Source organism: Numida meleagris, chromosome 6, assembly GCF_002078875.1.
Source record: "Numida meleagris isolate 19003 breed g44 Domestic line chromosome 6, NumMel1.0, whole genome shotgun sequence".
Taxonomy (NCBI): Eukaryota; Metazoa; Chordata; class Aves; order Galliformes; family Numididae; genus Numida; species Numida meleagris.
Genome location: NC_034414.1, coordinates 22,642,939 through 22,648,897, shown reverse-complemented (window position 1 = coordinate 22,648,897; position 5,959 = coordinate 22,642,939). Strand labels below are relative to the sequence as shown.

Here is a 5,959-nt window from a genome sequence, read left to right as displayed (position 1 = left end):
ATGGCCTGAGTTTGTCCCTCAGACCCCTTCTCATCCCACCAAATGATCTAAGCCAAACTTTTGCTCCTGAAAATATTTTCTGAGAAAATACACACTGAAACATCTCAGCTCAAAGGAACTGTTGCTGCAAAGGGCATATGTGAGAAGTTCTCTTTACTCAGTGCCACTGTATGAAATTATTTCTAAATGAAAGCCTTTCACTCTAAATGGGAAAACAAACAGAAATGTCAGAGGAGCTGGCCTTGATGAGTCTCCCAGCACATCAAGGTTTGTCATTACTGCAGCTGAAAGCACGGGGAGAGCATTCACCTTTCTTCTCCCACTGCTCGGAGAAGAAAAAACAAGGAACTGTTCCTCTGCAAGCAGCGTTTAACCATAGGCAAGAAAGGATTAATGAGTGTCCTTTGTTAAAACCTGAGCAGGAATCTCACATCACAGAAAACACTTAAATAATCTCAACCGGAAAAAGGAGAAATTTTGTGTTTTAACAAAGACAAAAAGAGACAAGGAGTTAAACATCTTCTTTTCTGTCTTACTGGGATGACTTCATTTCTACAGAGATGAGTACAACCCACAGACCCTAGCACCTCCTCACTCCTACTCTGACATCTCTTAAACTCCACATTCTCACACAAGCATCTGCAACCACCTCTCTTTAGTTATTAAGCTAAGAATATATGTGTCGGCAAAACATTTTCTAACATTAGTCTTCAAGATTTGTTTTATACACATGAAGGCAGCTCTGGTTTCCAACTCCTCATTTCCAAGAAAGCTAGCAAGAAAAGATTTGTGTAATGGTCTTGATAGCAGAAGGGTGAAACGCATGGTGAAGCCTACAGGACGGGCTGCCCTGCGCTCTGTGATGCCAATGCGAGGTGGATGCAGCCTCCCAAGCCAGCTGGCTTTGTCAGCGGCAGATCTCAGATCCATGCCCACGTGAATGGTTTCATGGCATGAATGAGAACATCACACTGCAGCCCCATAACGATGTGGGGGGCTGAGACACACACTGGCCACAGCCCCTCACCGTGACCATCAGCAGCTGCGCACAGTCACTGCTGCGGTCTGCGTGACACCAGCTGTGACCCAGCCTGTGTGCTCTCCTCCTGGGGCAGGTGGTGCCCTTTCCCTCCGGCACCGAGCATCCTGATCCTTGTCAGCATCAGAGCACAGGTGCATTCTTCAAGGGCTGCGTGCCCAGAGGATTACCTAGCCTACGTCTTGAATTCCTGACATTTCTGGAGGACAAGAGATAAGTCTTTTTAACTAGGAAAGCAGAATCATCTTTTATTTTTCAGAGAGGAGCTAGATTTTACAGCCCTCCTCTCTAGTGATTGTTCGTTTGGATCTCAGCACCATCCTGTATCTCCATGATTCATGGCAAGTCTGCGAGTTATGCAAGTAAATGTGTGTACTTCTGAGCCTTGAAAAAAATTGGCTACAAAGCAGAAAAACCCTCACAGCCTTAACTAGGAGCAAGTGTCTTTCTGCTGTGATGTAGATTAATGTACAGAGTGTAGAGAGAGATCAAAAAATTGTAAAGCCATGGGGACACTTCTATAGAAAGACACTGAAGAGACAGAAACCGTCTATTTTACAAAGAAAATGAGTAAGAAGGATGTGCTGCAACCGTATGAAGTATGAACAGGCTAGCAACAGTAAATCCTTAATGCTTTCTCCTAGTAGAAAGACATTCAATGAAGCTGACGCTCAATGTATGCAAAACCTTGGAAAAATACAATTTTTACACAGCATACAGTCAGTGCATGAAACCCAGCAGCACCTGACTCAAGAGCTCAGCAGGACCCAAGGAGGGAGAGCGTGTTGTACAGCAGGGAACACCCTGAGCACCCCACATGCAGGCCAGGCAGGGTTTCCTGCCTTCCCCCAAAAGAGAAGCAGCACTGAATTTGCACAGCTCCTGCACAGCCTTGTCCTGTTGAACACGCACACCCGAGAGAGGTGGCCAGACCATACATCTGACCTCCTGTCTGGTGCTGCTCCTGGACCAGGGTGGTTCTAGGATCTCTGAACCTATGCCATAGCCCTGTTTGACTTCTTCTATCATTCCTCTGTGACAGCAGTGAGTGTATTCATTCCTGCTTAACTTTAGCTTTTAGAAAATCAACTAAATACAATTCGATTTTTGTGTCTGAAAGCTCTAAAGCTTCACACAGGATATTCACAATGTGTGCTGTTCAATTAGATGAACCCCAGTTAAATATTATATTTCTGCTACTCATCATCTCAGAAAAAAAAACAAAAACGTGTTATTAACAACTGATGCTATTTGACACAAGTAATAACTTTGGTGGCTGTCTATCTTTGTCAATGATGACAACTAGCAGCAATTCTGTCTCCACATTAATTTTAATGGTGACATCCCACATGGGGCAAGCCATGGTGAGGAATGTTTCCACAGAACTGGCCCCGTGGCTGTTTGTCTGGTCTTTTAGGGGCAAGACAGAAACCGTTTTGAACGCAATCAGATCATCATACGCCAGCACTAATCAGCTTAGCAACGTTTCAATGGGTTACTGAAAATCCAGTATTTTGCGGGTTGAACGTTACAGGTTCTCAGGTGAGTCTCTACGAGAGCTGTCAACACTGAATACCGATAATGTCGCACCAGATTACACAGGTCTGAGCCTCTTGCCCTGGACCCTCTGGCTGGCTTCATGCTCATTTGCAGCTATCTGTGCCTGATACCTCACATTCTCACTCCAGTTTTGTAATTTCTCTGAAATATGTGGGAGGAGAAAACTCAGTTCCTCACTGTGGTGACTGCAAGTGGCCCCACAACCCCTTCTCAAAATGTACCACCTCCAGCTGAGGCCGCTTGGGCTGCCCTGAGTTGTGTTGTAGTGAGGTGGAGCTTGGCCTCTTCTCCCAGGTAACAGCAATAGGGCAAGTGGTTAACGGCCTTAAGTTGCAACATGGGAGGTTCAGATTGAGCACTAAGAAAAATTTCTTCTCAGAAAGAGTGGTAAGGCACTGGAAGGCAGACTTTTTCAGGGCAGTTTCCAAAATCCTCTCAAATTCTGAAGTTCTCAGTCACTGGGAGGGCTGTCAGATTTCTCTGCTCTTCAGCTTGGGAGAAAACAGCTCTGGGCCTCGAGCCATCTCAGTACAGCTCTGCAGCTCCAGCTTTCACAGCATCCACGCCTGCCTCCTCGCTGCCAGCCTGATGCTGCCGGGTGGCCATTCAGGTGCTGGGCACGTGGGGGCAGGAGCTGGCTGGGGGTAGCCACCTGCTGTGATAGGTCACCTCACCTGCTCTGCCCCAAAGTGATGATCTCAGCTCTCCTCTCAGCTCAGACACTGCACCGCTGGAGGCAGGGAAATAGCTGCTTCTGCTGATTTTGTCTGCCCTGCCAAAGCAAATTTCATGCATGAAAATGTGAGATAGGTTTCTCTCCAGCACTTAGGGATAATCAGCCAAGACCGATTAAATGAAAGTATGAAAAATAAAACCACTCGGGGATAGCTATCTTTTGAAGGCAATGCATCCGGTTATCAGGTGTGCTTTGATGATACTGTTCTAGCAGTGCGTGTCTCATTTTTTCTGGTGCTCAGATCAGTTATAGGATAACCCAAACTGCTCTTTCTGTACTGACCCTGCATCACCACACATGAGGAAATGTGAATGTAAAAATCTGAAAAGTAAAATGGGCGACATTGCCCAGCAGTGATGAAGATTATGGAGCAGCTCCAACACCATGCCCATGTCACATCCACCAAGCTGACAGAAACCAGGGCTCATGCTCTAGACTAATTATTTTTGCACACTTAGACATACCATCTCTATGACAATCTATTCCTGGTATCTAACTTATCTCTTATGTATACATAAGCTCAGTAAAGTCTTTATAAACAAATTTGGAATGCATTATTAATAATAAAAAAGGATATGATCTATGGGAAATGGTGCATACTTGTATGCCTGCCCAAAATCCAGAAAAAAATTGCTAGCTTTGCTTAAATAGATCTCTTCTTTTTTTTCCTTTATCCTTTCTGAAACATAATCTGCCTCATGAAAGCTAGCAGTTATCCCAGTTCTCTGATTCTTTCCCAGTTGTCCTCCTTGTGTATGCCTTCAACGCATGTGATGTCAGTGGAGCCCTTCTTGGCAGCACCACATGGCATTCACTGCTCAGAAACCTGGCAGTGACTCTGCACGTTCTTTTCTCATGTGTTATGCTGAAGAGGTATATGTTGCTTTGCACTGTGTAACCTAATGGTGATGGCTTTACTGCCAAGGTACACTTTTACATTGTAATATTAAAGGTTAAATCTTTATTACGGTGTGACAGCAGTCTGGATCTGCTTTTCCATACACTTTATTTTGTAAGTTATCTACTCACTTTCTTGTCAAGACATGAAAAAAGACTGTTTATTCTCTTGTCACCCTTCTGAAGAATTATTACTGTAATCCCTCTCCGGTCCTGCAAAAATCTATGAGATTTCATCATTCCCTTGCCAATGTTATCATGTAATCCCAGTCTTCTTTTAACCTCCATTGCTAGATGACCATGCACAACGTTAAATTAGCTCCTAAACTGTCAAATTCAGCTTTCTTGGAATGAGTTTGAAATGGACTCATCTGTGAATCTGAATGGTTGTGCACATGCTGTTTATTTGACATGGGAGGGCAGCACTTTCTGTCCTCGATAGCCTGCTCTGATAGTGTGTCCAACTCAGTCTCTGATGCATTTCCAGTAGATCCCTCATTGGAAGTCCATGCAGTAACACCCACAACTTGCTAAGCTGAGCGCAATGATTTATGAGGTTGCCGCTGAAGCTGTGAATGTGATGGTGTCACTTTCACAGAGGTGTGTTGACAGGTACAGCTGACCCAGAGACCCCAAAACCTTTCTGCAGTATTTGTGGCAAGAGCAGCTCTTCCCAACTCAGCTGGCACTAAGTGTCCCGCATCCCATGCAGTCCCATTGTGGCATCTGGCATCACGTCTGCAGCTCGGTGTCACTGCTGCCAAAGGGGCTTGGCTGAGAGCTCCAGGGCGTGCAGGGCAGGGCTGGGACTGTGTGGGCAGATAATAGCAAGTTTATTGTCATCACATTCCTCTAATGCATGTGCTCATTCAGAGAGTTACACAAAAAGCTCTTTGTGCTTGCAGATGCAGTGCTTCCATCTGTTTTCACAGAGAAGGAAATGATACCTGCATGAGGCAGCCCACAGCCATTTCCCCACTGCAGTCACTGCTGAGAAATACTTTCAGATGGACACAGCCCCCAAAAGCAGCTGCACATGAATCCAGCACCTGCAAAGCATCAGACCTGAAGAGTTTTACTGTTGATTTTGTCTGATTGTTAAGAAACAGCTCCAAAATCTAAATGGAAAGCGTAGCAATTGGAAAGATCAACACAATGGAAAAGGCTTTACAAAAGAGGTGGAAGGAGCAGCACAATAGCAAAGTGCTACAAAGGAAGAAAAGTAGATCACTCACCCATATCAGAAGATTCTGGGTTCACAGGCAAAAGATTCCCCCAAGGAGGAATCTCCAGAAAGAGATCCTTCCTCAGTGGCAGTCAGCCCTTCAGTGAGGTCTGAGAGGGTGGAGCCTGGCTCCACCCCTTCTGGTCACACAGTGAATTGCCTTCACCTGTGCTCCCAGGGCTGACTGGGTCTTTCCTCCGGGTGCTCAATCAGTGGTTCAGGCCGTGACTCAGCAGTTCCTGTACAGGGAGATAACAGCAATTGGCTGTAACAGTATCATCAGGAGCCTCAGCCCAGGGTGAGATCTCTCGTGCTAGGAACTAATCAGATGCACGGTGAAAAGAAGTTTTGTCTCTAAAGTGCTCCTGGCCCTGATCTGCCAGAGCTTGCTAGCCTGCTGGAGAGCTGCCAGCTCCTGCAGATGACTGAGGTGCCAAAGGGGTACTTAAGGGGAGAAACAATTGAAGAAAACCAAATAAATGATTTGCATTAGTGTTTAAGG

The 5,959-nt window shown here is 45.5% G+C and overlaps 1 long non-coding RNA gene across 1 annotated transcript; it reads right to left on the bottom strand.

Annotated features, from left to right (window-relative positions):
- On the bottom strand, positions 4,282 to 5,554 carry LOC110401675. Its single transcript, XR_002440530.1, has 3 exons — positions 5,468 to 5,554; positions 5,180 to 5,281; positions 4,282 to 5,041 (listed from the first exon to the last, which is right to left on the bottom strand). It is a non-coding gene; the product is annotated as an uncharacterized LOC110401675 (long non-coding RNA).